Here is a 19485-nt window from a genome sequence, read left to right as displayed (position 1 = left end):
ATTTCTATTTGTTCCTAAATAGTCTTAGCTAATCTATCTCTTCCTTTTATCAGATGTAATCCTGCATATTTTTGACAAGTTACAAAAACAATCTAATTCGTAGTTTCTTGGAATCTCACGTCTGTAAACTGTGGAAGGAAAAAAGGCATCTTTATATTTTGCCACCTTTACATTTTGCCATATATATATTCTCATATATAGTATACATGAGAACATATATTCTCATAAATAAAACATGTTTTATAAAACATATAAAAATTAATCTCTTCCTGAAAATGACCTATATGTCCAATAGAATCCCTCTTATTGCACTCCTTGATCAGTTAATATGTCCAAAAAATATGACAAGATTATATGTTATTTAAATTTTATTTTCCCTGAAGAGGAAAAATAGAAGGAAGAAAAATAAAAGTGCTGTCCTAAGGGAAATACTTGTATTTCCTAAATATTTTGAGGAATATGCTGCAACTTTTGGCTAAATCTAAATAAAACCCTTCAGGAATTTATCAATCTGTAAAATGGAAATGGTAAAAAGAGGATATAAAATTCATCGTAGTCTGAAAATCAAATTGAGACAGATAGCTTTTATTTACAACTTTTACTGCTGTATAGTCCTCTAAATTCTATTTTATTATTATTATGATTTTTTTCCTAGTTAAAGTCATCTTTAGTGTGATGTAACATTCTTTAGGTTGGACATTATTGTACATGAAACACAAATGAATAATAGCAATATTATATTGTTCAACATAAGGTGGCATTGGTAGTCTTGTGGTTTTCAAATATCAAGTTATAATGTCAGGAATACACAGAAGAGGACACTATTAAAAAGAAAAAGCTCATTACAGATGTGAAAAAAAAAGCTGTTAAAACTATCCATAAATTAATTCTAGTACAGTCCAGGATTCTGAAAATGAGTAGCAATGTACCTTATTGAATTTAAATGGAACTGAAAAATCAAATAGTGTTCATGATAAGCAGAATTGCTTCAAAATGAAATTAGGATAAGGAATCTTGCTGGTTTAAAAAATTATCCATGAATTTTTAGATTTATATGCCATAAGTACTATCTATTGTGAGTTTAATAGAACTATGTATTAGTTGTCAACATCTCAAAATAGTTCTAGATAGACTCAACAAGGAAAATGAAGGACTGAGCAAGGGAGGACATTCAATTTCTCATTTTAACTTAGTTTACACCAGCAATTTCAAGAGAACAAATGATCAGGCATGCCTGGCATTTTTAGCAGGACAACATGTTACAGCAGAGGTGAGAAAGAGCTCAGAAGATGGTCTTGACTGACTAATGTGCTCAGAAACTTCTGTCTGCTTGAACAAACAGAAAAATACGGAAATCAATAATGCCAGCTGGACGATAACTCAATAGTGAGAAGAACCAGATACACTACATCTAAAAGAATACATGCAACACTAATGAAAAGGAAAAAATTAAATATGCATAAATCTCAAAGACTAAGCTATGAGTAAATGTTTACTTAGTATGTCTCCTGTGCCAAGCACTATTTTCAGAGCTGGAGGATATGGTAATAAATGAGGTAGACAAAATCCCTGTTCTCACAGAAATATTTTTGGGCAGGAATGGGGTTGTTGAAGTGTGGAGGGATTTGGGAGTAGAGACTATAGCTAATAAACTCCTAAATTATTACTTCAAAAGAACAACAACTGAAAAAGAACACGGTGATTTTACATAGTGGTAACTGGAGAAAGAAAACAAAATTGGATGGGAGCAAGAATAATTTGTTCTCAGGCTCAATGTTTTAGGAAATAAGAATATTATAAATGATTTTGCAAGCATAGTCAATCTTGGCTTTAAATGCATGCAAATAATTAGGAGATATATTGTGAGAGTAATTTAAGGTGGTAAAAGTGAATAGTGAACCGAGTCATAGAATATAAGCTGAACCTTTGCAGGTGGGTATTAAGCATATTATGAATCCTAGTTCCTACTCACTCTTTAGAATGTGTTCTCTAGAGGCAGGGGGATATGGAAAGAGAGACTCTAGAAGTTTTAATTCAGTAACAAAATTGGAATTTAATAATAAATGTTAAAATACTGGATTTAAAAAATTATTAATCAATGGCCTTTTTGGAATATTTTTCAGTTTTAATACATCGACTTAAGTTTTCTTCTATATTATGATCTAGGCACTGTACCAAGATTCCTCAAAAATACAATGTTGTGAAGGCCTTTAGAGAATTTATAAATCAGTAGCAATGAATGCTAAAGATAAAACAAAGCAAATATCACAAGACAAATATATAGTATTGTAGGTATTTAAGTGAGTTGTGATATAGGGAATCTGTGATGTTTCACATTGATGAAGATGGAATATGACTTCTAAAATATTTCTGATGTGTGTGATACATAGTCAAATAGGAAGCACACTAACATAGTCAAATAGGAAGCACACTAAAAGTTAAACATGAGCATTTAAACGATTAATAAAAATTAGTCATGCATGCTTAATACTGACATATGAACATGCACATGGGATAAAGTATATTTTGAATGTTTAGGATATATGATCAACTATAGGGTTTATTCTTTTCCTTATATGAAGAATTGATTATTAATGAGTGATTTACTTATCAAATAGATTTCAAAGATTTTGTTGAAAATATTTGATTACTGACCTTACATTATAGTATCTATAATTAAGAATAAGAAATAGCAATGTAAACTCTAGGGACTATTATATAACATGTTCCTGAAAATTTGCAAGATCAAATATTACACTAATGAGTTCTTGCTCAAGAGTACTCATAAAATAAAATAACAAATTTGTTCTCTTGTGAGGCAGTTTGAAAAATAGCTTTCATGACTAAAGTCACTAACTGATTAATATGCTCATTCTTTTTATTTTTTCACCATCAAATCAGTGTCCACAATGTAAGACTTTTAAAACACTTATATTAATAAAAATTATTTTATAAGTTATATTTGTTACTAAAAGTAAAGCATAAGCACAGACATTGTGGATGCCAATTAATAATATCTCTTAACTATTAATTATATGTCCTAATTATGCAATTTGCTTGTACAGTACTTATACTAATTAGATAATTAGAGTATGTGCCTAGAACTGTGCTGCAATATAGTGAAAGACCTTAAAATATTTTAGATAGTAAAAAAAAAAAAAGCACATAGTCATCCAATCTTTTTCTAAATAAGGATAACGGTACCTTAAAAGAGAGATTAAATAATACGGTAATAACAAAGGTAATATTTGCAGTCAAATGCTCTACCCCTGAGCTAGACCCCCAATAATATGGTAATAACAAAGGTAATATTTTTCCAAAGAATCTCTCTGGATTCAGTTACTGTGGAGATGCCCATAGAAAACAAAATATTAACTATACCTCCCATCATACACAATATAGGAATTCCAACATTCTCTGTAATATTATCAGGAATATTATCTCTGTAAAGATTATCAGTCCCTTTGCTGTATTCTCTTTGAAAACACATCATCAAAACTGTGATGGATAAGAAACTCAAAGTCAAGATGGCAGATAGTGGAGACATAATTTAAGAGCCTTACATTTCTGTAGACAAACAGTTAGTTACCAATATACCTCCTTTCTTCCACTAATTAAATCCCTGGAAAGTATACATAAGTTAATTTTCCTAGAACACTGAACAATGTTAAACATGATGACAGAGGAAGGTCCTGAAAGGTAGTCTCAAAATATCTAGGCAACTATTATCAACTGCTGCTGAAGTCATTAGGTGAACAGTTGATGGGGAACTTTATAACAGATAGAACAGGCTGAACAACTCCTGAATCTAATAATCATTTTTAAAGCACTAAAACTGAGACAACCACACCATGTATTACCTAATGTAACACAATATAAACTACACACACTACAATAATATATTATTGTGGGGGAGGGGGCCAGAGCAGGAACAAAAAACACCTGAATCTAATTATCAGTTTATAGGCAATATGAAGAATAAAGGTTCATGTTAAACTATGCTATGAAGCTACAATCAGCCAAATCCAGAGTTTGGGAAATTCTAAGGAGTACAAAATTAAGCAGCATCAACTATTACTTGACATGAAACAAAAAAATATAGATGGGAACGGTTATAGAGTAAAAGAAATTCAAGACACAGAGCAACCATATAAAACATGTGAACCTTATTTTGATCATGATTCTATCATTAATTGTAGAAAACACTTTTTTTTTTTTTTCCCCCCAGTACGCGGGCCTCTCACTGTTGTGGCCTCTCCCGTTGGAGAGCACAGGCTCCGGACGCGCAGGCTCAGCGGCCATGGCTCACGGGCCCAGCCGCTCCGCGGCATGTGGGGTCTTCCCGGACCGGGGCACAAACCCGCGTCCCCTGCATCGTCAGGCGGACTCCCAACCACTGCGCCACCAGGGAAGCTCCCCCCAAAACACTTGAGATAATGAGGAAACATTTGAAATTGACCAGGTACTAGATCGTATTATACAATTATTGTTTTATAAGGTATTATTTTGTTTTGGTTATGTATAAACAAAATGTCCTTACCTATTTAGATACACACAGAACTATTTATCTGTAGAGCAATGTTAAGTCTGAGATTTGCTTAAAAATAAAACTGAAGCAAACAAACACATAAAGTTTGGATATGTGTGCTCTGGGGGAAGGGAGATGGATATAATGGCAAAGTATTGATAATTGTAATAGGTATAGGAGGCAGAAAAATGACCACCCCTATCCCCCAAAGAGGTCTAGATCTTTATCCCTGAAACCTGTGACTATCTTGTTAAATGGCAAGGGATAATCAAAGTTGCAGGTGGAAGTTTGCTTATCAACTGACCTTGAGATGGGGGAACTATCCTGGAAGACCCTGCAGCAGGGAGGAGTGGGGAGGAGATGGAGTGAGTCAGCGTATCATAAGGGTCCTTAGAAGTGTAAAAGGAAAGCAGAAGGGGGAGTACGAGGGAGATACCAACATGAAAAAGACTTGGCCTCATGTTGCTGGCTTTGAAGACAGAAACATGACACCCTGAAGCTGCAGGAGCCTCTTGGTACTTAAAGGACAAGAAAACAGATTCTCCCCTAGAGTCTCCAGGAAGGTAACACAGCCCTTATTTTTAACCCAATGAGATCCATTTCTGACTTCTGACCTCTAGAACTATTAAAATAATGACCTATGCTGTTTTAAACCACCAGGTTTGTTATTATTATTACTATTTTTTTTACAGCAGCAATAGAAAAATAAAGTACTAGGTAATGGGTACGTTAGTTTCATTATTCTCCCTACTTTTGAGTTTATTTTAAACTTTCCACAGCAAAACTTAAAAAAAAATATTAAGATTCTGAGAATTTTCCATCACCAATTTTGTATTTAATGTCCAATAGCTCAATAGCAAAAAGCTTAATTTATGGACATATGAAATCTAACAACACGCCCAGTTTATGAAGATGCCCTTTATATATAATCAGAGATGTCACAATGTAGTATAACTAGTTGAGTAACATGGCACTGTTAAAGAGTAGGAAAAAAAAGTGGGCAGTGTCTTCACGATAGATTTGTGGTCACATATTGTAGGTATACCACAATGATGAGACCATCAATTCGTAGATCAGAGAAGATGGTACACTCTTTATGCCATTTTGTGTTGAATATTCATCATTAATTTTGGAATTTTTGGAAGTGAAGCATAGTTAAAACAAAAAATCCCTCTTGTAAACCCTACATTTTTAGACCAAAAAGTCAAAGGGTGATAATGTATTATTTTCTTAAACTGTAATTTATGTGCTAGCTTCGGCAGCACATATAGTAAAACTGGAACAATACAGAGAAGATTAGCATGGCCCCTGTGCAAGGATGACATGCAAATTCGTGAAGCGTTCCATATTTTTGATAAATCTATTTGCAGGGCAGGAAAAGAGACCCAGACACAGAGAATGGACACAGGAGTGGGGAGAGGGGTGTGGGATGAATTGGGAGATTGGGACTGCCCTATGTTCACTGCCATGTGTAAAGCAGATAGCTAGTGGAACCTGCTGTATAGCACAGGGAGCTCAGCTCCATGCTCTGTGATGACCTAAATGGGTGGGATGGAGGGGGGATGGGAGAGGTGGGGGGTGGAAAGAAGGTCCAAGGGGGAGGGGATATAGGTATACTTGTAGCTAATTCACTTCATTGTACAGCAGAAACTAACACAACATTGTACAGCAGCTATACCCCAATTTAAAAAAAAAAGCTGTAATTTAATATTATAATCATTTGTTTAATAAAATTATATTCTCAGGAATATATATATATATATTTTTTTTTTTTTTTTTTTTTTTTTTTTGCGGTACGTGGTCCTCTCACTGTTTTGGCCTCTCACGTTGCAGAGCACAGGCTCCGGACGCGCAGGCTCAGCGGCCATGGCTCACGGGCCCAGCAGCTCCGCGGCCTGTGGGATCTTCCCGGACCAGCGAAGTCCACTGCATTGGCAGGCGGACTCTCAACCACTGTGCCACCAGGGAAGCCCTCTCAAGAATATTTTTATGTCATTATGGTAGATTGTGACTTTTTTGAAGGGTGGTTTTTTTTTTCTATCGTCTGAAAAACAATTCTCTATGTCCTCAGATACTTAATTTAATTTAAAAAAAAAAGACTACTTCACAGTAGTGAAGAAAATGGAGATTCCTGAATGACATTTTCCCTTTAAAAGACATTTTACATTTTAAAGTAATAATAAAAGGTGATGTAGAAGAAAATGCTTTTCTCTAGGGTACATCAAATACGTATAAGCTTACCTAAAATGGTTCCAATTTCTCCACTGCAGCCACCGTAATTCAAGATTATCTGTGGTAAATTTAAACTGCTTGTTCAGCCTTAAAACAAATTTTAATTTACCTGAGGCTTCACACTAGACCCCGTTCACTTTAAGTCTGACTCACTTTGACCCCGACTCAGCGCAGTTTTTAAGTCGGATTCAGTCTGACTCCGGAAACGGCGGGGTTTCTCAGTTGGACCCAGTCTGACCCCGGAAGCAGTCTGACTTTTTAGTCAGACCCAGTCAGACTCCGGTTGTTTCCGGACCCAGCCCCGCCCGAAAAAGAAGTGCGCAAATAGAGTCTGAAAGCTCATAATGCAAAAGCTGCAGAGCTAAAATCTGGTATCTGAGAGTTATTTATCCACCAGCTCCGAGGCAGCGAGAAAGAGAGGAACTTAAGCGGCTTAAAGGTACCTCAGCCTGGTTGCTCATTGCTCCTGGGGACCCTCGGGGGCCTCCTTTGGTCCCTTCTTTTAAAACCAGAAGTGTTAAGAGATAAACGGAGGTATATTTTAAAATTTAAGAATTTTTTTGAGCGAAAATCTATTTGACTCGGCAGTGCCAAACCTGAAGTGGTTACTAGCACTCCAGCTGACAGGAGCTCCGAGACCGACTTTTATAGAGAGAAGGTAGAAGTAAAGTAAGAAAATTGTTGATTGGCTACAGCTTGTAGCCTCGTTGGCCTTTGGACTTGGTTTTCCTTAGCGTTTTGATGTCGTAACCTTGAGGCATTTACAGGCTTAATTTCGTTTTGGTTACAGTAGGCAGCCAATGGTCTCCCTGTTTAATTAATATAACAGAGCAAATTTAACATTAGTTCCCCATCACTGACTTTAAAGCAGGATTCAGATTTTGCTTTATGCAACTCTAGTCTAAATAAATTTATAGCAAACAGCAGAGGTAAAAGCATTTTGAACTTCTGGACATAGGTGATAGTGGCTATATTTTATTTTTGTTTTCTGAATTTGCTCATCTTTCAAGAAAGAAAAAATGAAAACAAAACACCAAAACACAGTACTTTTATTATAATTGTCTTATGTCATAATTGTGACTGTGAGTGAAATTGAAAAAAAATTATTTAAAATTTTACTCTTAACTAGCTCATTTTACAGGAATAGAAAATCTCACCAAATTAATAGAGGGCAAAGGATGAGATATATTTTTTAAACTGGTACTATTAATGTGCCAATATTAATAATTCAATTTTTAATAAGAAATTCCATATATAAGCTCTGTATGGTAGCAGTCAAAATGATTCTAATGAAGTAAGCAATGATTCTTCTCAAAAAGTATAACTTACTCCTGACTCATACATATGACTCAGTTGTTATCTTTAATTTTATAATTGCTTTTACATAATAAAACAGTATCTTAATATCCATAATGAACACTCGCTGTGACTGTTGAGGGTGACTTTGATTCATATTCATATTTGAAAGTCTTTTGGAGTTATATCTACATATATGTTTCAAACAAACTGCTGTTTCACTGTTGGCCCCATGATGGAAAGGAATGAGACTCTCTTGTTCATCTTTTAAACTACAGAAAAACTAGGAATTCACAAAGTAAAATCTTGTTAACTTCTTGCTAACTTTTATAAATTGAGTGATCAGTTTAGGTATAACAGTTTTTCACCAAAATAGACAGCTTTATAATAAAAGAAAAGGACTGATTCTCTTACGTTCATTAAAAGGAAAGAAAAAACATGACTACAGCTGTCTAAGGAATATAATACATAAATGTAGAAACAGTTGTTAAATCACACAGTTACTATCTATTTATATTTTTTCTTTGCTCTCTCTTTTACTTTCTATCTTATTTCTCTTGATATTGCTATATTTATGTCATAAATTTTTATTAATAGAAAAGACCACTGTTATGAATATTCTATTAATTCATTGAATACTACTTTTTTAGTAAATTATGCATTATATACATCTTACCATAGCATTAATTTTTAATTTTCTTCTTCTTGTTTTTATAAACTATACTTTTAGTCTCTGTATGCCCAAATTGCTTCACCAAACCCTGACTGATAAAGACTAGGATATCTCCAAGTTTTCAGAAACATGATGAATATAATGTCAAATACAAAATAATGATAACTATAATAAATATCTGTCATTATAAAATAATATGACAAATATATAAAATATATGACAGTATGTAAGTATATAAAATATTAACAGTGTATGTGCTTATTGCTTTAAGAAAAATTTAAAAATGCATCTATTCAGTCAAACATTATAAACATTTTAGGGCTTTTAAAAATGTGTAGTTAACATTCTTTTATCCCATATCTTTTTACCACATTGTACAGTAGAAGAGGAATCATTTTGGAGAAGGATACAAACCTTTTTGAAATAATGAGTAAATATTCACTTAAGCCATCATAATGAGACTCCTCAGAAGAGAGGGTATATAAATGTTGGTGTCCTTAGTATATTATTCATAATCAAAACTGTTAGGGTGGATAATATCATCTAAGTAGAGAGATTAACCTGAAGAGAAATGATGATTTTGGATAAAGTTCTAGGGAATTCTTCCATGTGTAGTTAGGTAAAGGAGGAGGAGTCTTTAAGGAGACAGAGAAGGGAAACTGGTAGGGATAGGAAAAAAATTAGAAAATTGTGGTGTCATAAAAGTCAAGAAAAAACTCAAGAAGGTGGAAATCGAGCAGTAAGACCCAAAATTTACTCAACATTGAAGAAGTTATTGTCAACTACCTGGAAAATGGTACAAAACTGAAAACCATGAGGGTTGCAATCAAGTGGACAAAATAGGTACTAAAATAAGGAAATAATATTCTGATAAGTTGATATATTAAAATGTACGGTGCCATTAAAATTGTCACAAGGATGAAATTTTATAAAATTTTTATGTTTAAAATTTTTAAATATTTGGAGAAGATCTAAATCTTCTCTTGAAATCATTCCTTGGGTTTGGTGACATGATGTTGATTGATTATATTCATGAAAATGGTTTCAATAAAATGGTAGGATTTAACTTTCATAGGACAGGGATTGCAGAATGAAAGAATAAATGGGAGATAAGTGTGTAGAACTTATATAAAAAATTTGTGAAGAGAAGGAGAGGATTAAAAAATAGTATCATCAGTGGTCTGAAATTCCTAATAAGCTTGTAAATCATATAGTAAGGATAATAGATTGAGTATATTAAAAGATCATGATACTTGAGATGTCAGAATGAGTGGAGGAGGTGGTCCTCAGAGGCATAGAGATGATGGACTTGAGAACTGGTTATGAATTCTTGTGGAAAAAGAAATTATGGGAGGTTGATTTAGGATCTTGGACAGAGACTATAGGCAAGTGCCAAATTCTGAAGTGAATGTGTATGTGTGTCGAGGGGGGCGGGGGAAGGTATTGGATGGTAGTAGTGGTAATGCAAGAGATTAAAGATAAAACTTGAGCACATAAAAAACAAAAATACTTAGGGGCTTCCCTGGTGGCGCAGTGGTTGAGAGTCCCCTGCCGATGCAGGGTACATGGGTTCGTGCCCCTGTCCGGGAAGATCCCACATGCCGCGGAGCGGCTGGGCCCGTGAGCCATGGACGCTGAGCCTGCGCGTCTGGCCTGTGCTCCACAATGGGAGAGGCCACAACTGTGAGAGGCCCGCGTACGGCAAATAAATAAATAAATAAATAAATACTTTAGGTAAATATACTTTATTTATTCTCTTGTGATAGTAATATTTTCTAAGTCATTTGCTCTGTATGAGATTTGGCCTTCCTAAAGACAACAGGGCACAGTATTCCATTTTCTCCACAAATAAAAATTATTGCACAGAGATAACAGCCACCAGGAAGACACGTTATAGATCACATGGTGGTTAAAGATTATCTCTGATTCATTGTATGAGTAGTAGATACTTTTTACTAAATTGGTTATTAGACAAAGCCAGAGTTAAGAGTAAATGCTTAGTTGGAAATATATTGCTTCTAAAGAAATATGCTCATTTAATTTTTATCTCTATTTGAGAGGTGTTAGAAAAAGCAACAATTATTTAAAAAACCACCATGGTGTTACCTTTTTATCTCAAAATCATCCTAATTATGGTTCAGATATTGAGCAATATTCAGTGGCTGTCATCACTACACTTTGAGCACTAAGACTGCAGAAGGCAGATAAAAAGCTCATAGTCCTATTAGACACACTGTACAGTTTTATTGCAACATAAATACATTTTGTCATTTCTGATTTTTTAAAAATATCTTTTTTTCTTCCCAAACTGACAACCATTAATACATTTTTAAATGAAGAAACATGTTCTACTATTTTATACTATCATTAATTTTTCAAAGAAATGCCAAAGAGTATAATATTGTACACATACATGGTTTACCAACCAGCTTAAAATATAAAGCGCACAACATATTGAAGCTCCTTTAAAACTCCCTAACTCATGTCCTTTCCTCTTCATTCCTCCTTCCACAAAGGATGGTATTATTACATTTTCATATGTGTTCTCAAACTTTTAATACATATGTGTGTATCCACAGACATTTTACATTTTTGCATTGTAGATTTTAAAGTTAAATACTTTATAACAAATAGTTTTGTATAATTTGTTTTTTCAGTTCATTAGTTTATGACATTCATCTGTGTTGATAGTATAACTCAAGTTAATAATTTTCATTAATTATTAGTATTTTGTTATACAGTTTACCCTTGAACAATGCTAGGGTTGGGGCACTGACTCCCCACACAGATGAAAATCTGCATATAACTTTTGACTCCCCCAAAACTTTACTAATAGCCTACTGTTGACTGAAAGCCTCACTGATAACATAAGCAGTCAATTAACACATATTTTATATGTTATATGTATTATATACTGTATTCTTACACTAAAGTAGGCTAGATAAGAGAAAATGTTATTAAGACAATCATAAGAGAAAATGCATTTATAGTACTGTGTTGTATTTATCGATACCCTAAGTTTACATCATCTGTTTACAAAATGAATTGTCTATCAATACCTATATCAAATTGTCTTATATGATACAAAATAATATATATCTTATATGTATTATTAACACTAGACATCAAAAATGAAAAGATAATGTGAAAAAGAAATTCATATTTATTTACAGGTATAACGATTCATGCATTGATAACAAAGAAGAAGCAATATGCTTTCTTTATGGTCGCCTAGCCTATATGCTAATAAATAAATCATTGAACATGTTTATGCCATACAGTATTAGTCATATTCATAATACAGTCTTGGAAACATTGTTTCATTTCCTTAAAACAAAGTGCTTACTTGCGATGATAGGCTGGTATGTAGTTTCTCCAATTATGAGAGCGGAGCATATGCTACAGTAATATAATTCTTTGAAAACAAAGCAAAACAGTAAGAAAACTAAGATATTATTAGTTTTATATTAAATATCACTTACTTTATGCCTGTGTAGGATAGGCTATCCTCTTCAGTACAAGTCTTGTATACAATGTTCTACACGATGAAAACTTAGGTAATGCTGTTGGTGATGATGCAGAGATGTCTGATACATTTTTTGCTGTACAGTTATTAGATCTTCATACAAAGACACACACATACACAACAGATAGGTTTATTAACTGTGTGGCATCATGATTATTTACTATTTATTATGTGGAAGTGGATCATCATAAAGATCTTTATTCCCATTGACTTCATGTTGAGTAGGCTAAGGAGATGGAGGAAGAAGATGGGTTGGTCTTGATGTCTCAGGGCTGGCAGAGGCAGAATTGGTGGAAAAGGTGGAAGGAGAGTCAGGAGAGGCAGACACACTCAGTGTAACTTTATGGAAATACATTGTAATTTCTGTCTGACTTTTTTGGTTTTTTTCATTTTTCTAAAAATATTTCTATAGATACCTATTCCTCTTCCACTGTTCGCTTTACTTTTAGTGCCCATATCATAGAAGGGTCCATGTTATAAAAGAAGTCAAAAACAGTCTTGAAAAGTCAGAACCCTTCTGCAAGATTGTCTAATGTCAATTTGTTTCCTGGCACTGCTTCTTCTGCATGTTCTTCCTTCTTGTCTGGCACTGGTTCAGAGCACTCACCACCATCATGTTGTCTTCTGTTAATTTCTCTGTTGTGGTATCTGTTAGCTTTTGAATTTCTCCAAGATTCTTCACCTCCCACCTTTTTTGCCGTGTCCACAATCTCTCTCATGATTTTCTTGATTGGCTTTTTCAGAATTCTGTGAAGCCTGCCCAACATCTAGACAGTTTTCTTTGATAGGAATTTATTGTTTTGGGCTTGATGGCTTTCACGGCTTTTACTATAACAACGATGGCATCTTCAATGTTGTAATCTTTCCAGACTTTCATGATGTTCTCTCTATTGGGATTTTTTTCCACAGCATCGACAGTCCTCTCCACAGAATGCTGTGTAATGAGCCTTAAATGTCCTTATGACCCCCTGATCTAGAGGCTGAATTAGCAACGTTGTGTTTGGGGGCAAGTAGACTACTTCAGTGTCCCTGGTGTTGACCTCATGGAGTTCTAGGTGGCCAGGGGCATTGTCCAATATCAAAAGAACTTTAAAAGGCAGTCCCTTACCGGCAAGGTACTTCCTGACTTCAGGGACAAAGTATCAATGGAACCAATCCAGGAAAAGTGTTCTCATTGTCCAGGCCTTCTTGTTGTACAACCAAAAGACTGGCAGCTGGTGTTTTTCTTTTCCCTTCAAGGCTCAGGGTTAGCAGCTTTATATATAAAGGCAGTTCTGATCATAAACCCAATTGCATTTTCACAAAACAGTAGAGTTCGCCTATTCCTTCCTGCCTTAAATCCTGGTGTTTGATTCTCCTCCTTACTAATAAATGTCCTTTGTGGCTTTTATTTCATTTTATTTTTCCAGATAGGGCACTTTTGTCTGCATTAAAAACTTGTCGAGGCAGACATTTTTTCTCCTCAGTGATTTTCTTAATGTTGTCTGGAAACCTGTCTACTACCTCTTGGTTGGCAGAAACTGCTTCTCCTGTTATCTTGACATTTTTTTAAGCCAAACTTCTTTCTAAAATCATCAAACCATCCTTTGCTGGTTATCCATCTTTTGATCCCTCACCTTGCTTGTGTTTTAAGTTGCCATATAATGACTTCACTTTTTCTCGAATCATATTAGAGTCTATAGGTATCCTGCACCCACAGAAAATCTGCACTCAATACAAGAGTAAAAGGTATTTCACAAAAAAGTAGGTTTTCGTGCCTGCTGGTGTACCTGCAGTGACTAGTTCACACATTTCCTTTCCTTTTACAATGGTCCTTATGCTCATTGTTTTTATCTTGAAATGGCAGGCAACTACAGCTGAAAACCTCAATCTTTAGTTCATTTCAAGCAAGTTAACTTTTTCTTGTAACATCATGACTTTTCTCTGCATCTTAGGAGCACTTCCAGCATCACTAATGGCACTTTGTGTGGGTTCCGTGGTGTTATTCAGGATTTACTATATTGCACTAAACATGATGAAAAATACACAAGAATCTTGAGAGATCACTTTTTACTGCAATACGCAGTTTACTGGAGAGGCGAACTGCTCACATAGAGATGCATCACGCAGTGTTTTAAGCTGACACAGCACTTGAGTTCAGCCCAAAGCAACAGGTGATGGCTTCAAAATTATTACTGTAGTACAGTATGTACTACAGTTAATTTTATGCAGTTATGGTGTAATACTGCATCTTTATATTTCTCTTGACTGTGAAAGGTACTATGTATGGTCTGTAAGGATATGCATAAGTCTTGATAAATTTTAACTTTTATAAGGATATGCATAAGTTTTGATAAATTTTAACTTTTATACTAGATTTGTATATATTTTTTGGTAGTAAATGATAAGATAGACTAGTATCTACATATATTTTATTCATTCATGACATACCTAACTTTTTCTTAATTTTAAAAATACTTCTAGGCTACACAGTTTGAGTTTTTTCAAATTGTTACAAGCCTCTAAAAACTTTCCAATATAGTTATTGAAAAAAATATGCATATACTTGGAACCACGAAGTTCAAACGTGTTATTCAAGGATCAACTGTACTGTTCAACCATGATTCCATTATGAATTTTTCTGGCAATGGACATTTGGGTTGTTTCCAACTTTTTCAGTTCTGTAAACAATGTTGCCATAATATTATTATAGGTGCCTACTTCAGCACATCTGCAGATGTACCTGTTAAAAATATATAAAAGGAAAGAATTTCTGCATTGTGGAGAAGATGCAATTATCTTTATTAAAACACCAACATGCCTATTTTTCTTTGGGCTGCTTGCTAATAATAACAATAATAATTTATTATAAATAATATAAATAGAATTTATGAATATAATATGCATTATTATAATATATATAAATATAAAATAAATATAAAATTATTATAAAATTATATAAAATTTATAATTTTATTATATAAAAAGAGGTGTCCATTGATAGATGAATAGAGAAAGATGTGTGTGTGTGTATATATAGGAATATATATATGAATATTACTAAGCCATAAAAGGAATGAAATCTTGCCACTTGGAACAACATGAATGGACCTAGACGGTATAATGCTAAGTGAAATAACTCAGAGAAAAATGAATACTGTGTGATTGATTTCACTGATATGTGGGATCTAAGAAAACAAAACAAATGAACAAACATAGCAAGAGAAAAAAACAGACTCATAGATATTGAGAACAAACAGGCAGTAGCCAGAGCTGAGGGGGCTAGGGGGATTGGTGAAATAGGTGAGAAAAAATAAGAAGTACAAACTTCCAGTTACAAAGCAAATGAGTCATAGGGATAAAATGTACAGCATGGGGAATAAATTGAAAGTATTATATAATAATATCATTATTAGTAGCAGCTTGTGGTTTTTTAATAAAGATATTCTGAATACCAAGCCTTTTCATGTATATAGCAAGATTCTTCTCCTAGTTTGTTGCTTGTTTCTCCTTATTTTTTTTGTTTTTTATTTATAGAAACAGATTTTTTTCATTTTAACATGGTCATATTTATGTTCTTTTTGTTTTTGAGTCTTCTTTAAATATCCTTTGGAAACTAAAATTTTAAAAATTATACACAAATGTTATATTTTGCTTGATATATTTCAGCCTTGAATTTATCTGGAACTAATTTTGAATGGTCTAAAGAATTTGGTTTTTTATAGAGTAAACTAAGCACTTTTTTTTTTTTTTTCAAAAAGCTTGAACTACACCCCCTATCCTGATTGTCAAAACCATCTGTACTATATAGCAAATATTCTTTCCACTTTGAGCCAAATTCTGGGCTTTCTACTTTGATCATTTGGCATCTTTGTTTATCCTAGCGTAATACAACACTTTCCTAATAACTCAAATTCCTTAATGTTTTGACATTGACTAAGGTAATAATTATGAACAAGACTATGGAGCTAAAATGTCCAGGTTCAAATTCAGTCTCTACCACTATATAAAAATGGACAAATTATCTATTTTTGCCATGCCTCTGTTTGCTCAGCTACAAAATGGAAATTATATTACTTATATAATTGTCATGGTGATTAAACAATATTTTAAACATAAGCATTTAAAAATAATGTTGGCAGGTAGAAAGTACTATGTAAGTGTAAGCATTATCAATGTCTTTTTTTTTTTTTTTTTTTTTTTTTTGCGGTACGCGGGCCTCTCACTGATGCGGCCCCTCCCACTGCGGAGCACAGGCTCCGGACGCGCAGGCCCAGCGGCCATGGCTCATTGGCCCATCTGCTCCGCGGCATGTGGGATCTTCCCGGACCGGGGCACGAACCCGTGTCCCCTGCATCGGCAGGCGGACTCCCAACCACTGCGCCACCAGGGAAGCCCCATCAATGTTATTTTTGATATAGCAAATCCCTTTACTTCTGCCTCCAAAAATTTTGGTTCTTGTCTATTCCATATATATAGAAGTATATATGGAATAGACAAGGGCCCTGTTGGGGTCCCAGAACCTCTGGGACAGCATGGGGAGCCTCTGGCCCCTGGCTCCCGGCCCCCCAGACTCCCACCCCATGGCAAGCAGCCATGCCTGGGAGCCCTCAGCTTAGCACTGTTTGGCCACTACCCTCTCTGCTGGCCCTAGAGCGTGGTGAGCGCAGCGGCCCGGAGCTGCGGGATAGGGCTGGATGTCTCTCTCCGAGGTGTCGCTATTGGGAGGGCAGCCTCCCCAAGCTGCAGCACCCCAGGATCCTGTTGCAACCTTGGGAATCGCGTTCGCTGGTCTGGCGTATTCCACATATATCTTAGCATGAGCTTTTTAAGTTTCGTGAGTATAACCAGTTGGTACTGTAAATGTAATTACACTAATTTTATAGGTGAATTTGGAGAGAAACGATGGGTGTATGATACAAAATGTTCCCATATCTTATATGGTACACCTCTCCTTCTTCCCATTCTTTCTCCTCCTTTTTCTCCTCTTTTTCTTCTCTTCTGTAATGTCTTTTCATAAAATTTTATATTGTTTTTCAAAAATATACTACACAGCTTTGTTAGCTGTAGTCATAAAAATGTAATATTTTTATTTTTTTAAGTCCTATTTTCTTCAATTATGTTGCTTCTATTTTTGTTTCTGGTATATTGGAAAATAATTCATTTTGTATATTGATTTTATAATTTATTGCATATTGACCTAATAAATTCAAATACTTTGTCTAGAAAGTCTATTTAATTTTCTATGGGAATAATGAAAATAGTTGTAAGTGATAAGTTTCTATTTCAATAGCTTATAATTTTTATTTATTTTCCTTATCCTTTTGCTTTACTTAAGCCTTCAAATAAAATATTCAAAAGCAGTAATGAAAACACTCAACCATGCTTTTTTTTCTTTTAATTTACAAATAAACTATTGTTTAATGATGGATTTTTGGAAGATATACTTTATTCAATTTGTAAATCTCAGGTTTATTCTTAGTTTGCTAAACTTTCTTCTTTTTCATAAAAATACAATAGGTACTGAATTTTCTAATTGCATTATGATATCTCTTTGAGACATAAATGATTTAAAGTATTACTTTTCTAGATGTTTGCTTTTGAAATTTTTCATAGCTAACTTATATTTTTTTAATTAATGGAATTTTGATCACAAATGTAGTCTATATATTGTCTTTGAAAATTGCTAAGTCTTTCTTCAGTGCTTAGAATGTGGCCTTTTTTTTTTTTATGAGTAGGTTTATGGTTAATTTCTTGGCATCTGTTGAATTCTGCTCATTTTTCTTTATATATTTTAAGACTATAACATTAATTTTTTACATTTGTTAAAAAATCAAGAGAGAGATTTATTAGAGTTTATCATATGATAATAGAATACATAATACATGCCACAAATTATATATGTTATTATAATATGATGACTCTCTGCTTGAAAGTATATTTTGTCTAACAGTAATCTGGCTATACCATTTGTTTTCATTGCAATTTGATTAGTATAATTTTCTTTTGTGTTTCTAGTTGCAGTCATTTTTTAACATTATGATTATGTTTATAAGTAGTGCAAAGTTTATTTCTGTTTCTTTTTATTTACTCCTATGACTTTTGTCTTTTAACTGGAAAATTTAAGCCATTTACATGTATCACAATTATGAATGCTTTTGACTTGTTGCTAAAATTTTATTGTTCTATTATTTTTGTTAATCTCTTTTGTTGCCTTCTTTGGATTTAATAAATGTTTCCTTTTTTCCCCTCTAATGGTCTTAAAACCTATTTTTAAGTTTTTATGCTTAACATATATATATATATGTGTTTAGCGTATATATATGTTTAGCATATATATATGTTAAGCATAAAACATATATATGTGTTGACATAGTGTATGTGTGTATGCACATACATACACACAGACACAGACACATGCACATACATACATGTACACATTCACCACTACCATTAGTCTTAAGAAGTATATAAGGCTATTAGAACCTTAAAACTTCTCAGAACTAAGAACTGTTTTTGCTTTACATGTTATTGTTGTCTAATATTTTAATTATGACTTATATTTCACTCCCAACATGTATTGGATATTATTAGTGTTTTATAGTTACTATGTTTAAACTACATACATATTTATCAATTCCTTTGCTCACTATTTCTTCTTTTTTTAATTTTTTTATTGAAGTATAGTTGGTTTATAATGTTTCAGGTGTACAGCAAAGTGATTTAGTTATATACATATGTATCTCTATTCTTTTTCAGATTCTTTTCCAGTCACTATGTCTTCTTATGTTTCATCCCTTCTTTCTTTTCTTTATATTATTTTACTTTATATTTCCTAAAGCAAATTCTTTAGACATTTATTTAGTAAGTATTCATAAGTGGTAAACTCTATCAATATTTATCTAAATTCTCTTTATTTTACCTTTTTTATTAAATAAAAATTAAATATCTATAAAATTATGGATGGGAAGTTATATTGGCTCTGTATTATTAAGGGCTTTTCCCATCTGTTCTTATTATTCTGCTCTTGTCTATATTCTTGTGATTGATAGTCTGCTGTCAGTCTGATCATCATAATTTCTACTTAAAATGCCTTTCCTTTGTGGCTGATTTAAAATCTTCTTTTTAAAGAGGAATTTTTAAAGATGGTGACACAGGAGGTTCCTGTACTCCATTCCTCCCACAAACATTAAACATACAGCCATATATGGAGCACTTCTCTCTGAAAGAAAGCCAGAAACTAACTGAGTG

General features: G+C 33.6%; 1 non-coding gene across 1 annotated transcript; it reads left to right on the top strand.

The window, feature by feature from the left end:
* Nucleotides 1-5774: 5774 nt before the first annotated feature.
* On the top strand, nt 5775-5881 carry LOC114893538. The gene has a single exon (XR_003792953.1). It is a non-coding gene; the product is annotated as a U6 spliceosomal RNA (small nuclear RNA).
* The last annotated feature ends 13604 nt before the right edge of the window (nt 5882-19485 follow it).

This window comes from Monodon monoceros, unplaced genomic scaffold (assembly GCF_005190385.1).
Source record: "Monodon monoceros isolate NGI ecotype Baffin Bay Population unplaced genomic scaffold, NGI_Narwhal_1 Super_Scaffold_12, whole genome shotgun sequence".
Classification (NCBI taxonomy): Eukaryota; Metazoa; Chordata; class Mammalia; order Artiodactyla; family Monodontidae; genus Monodon; species Monodon monoceros.
Note: the sequence above shows the minus strand (reverse complement) of the source record. Positions and strands in the feature narration are given on the sequence as shown.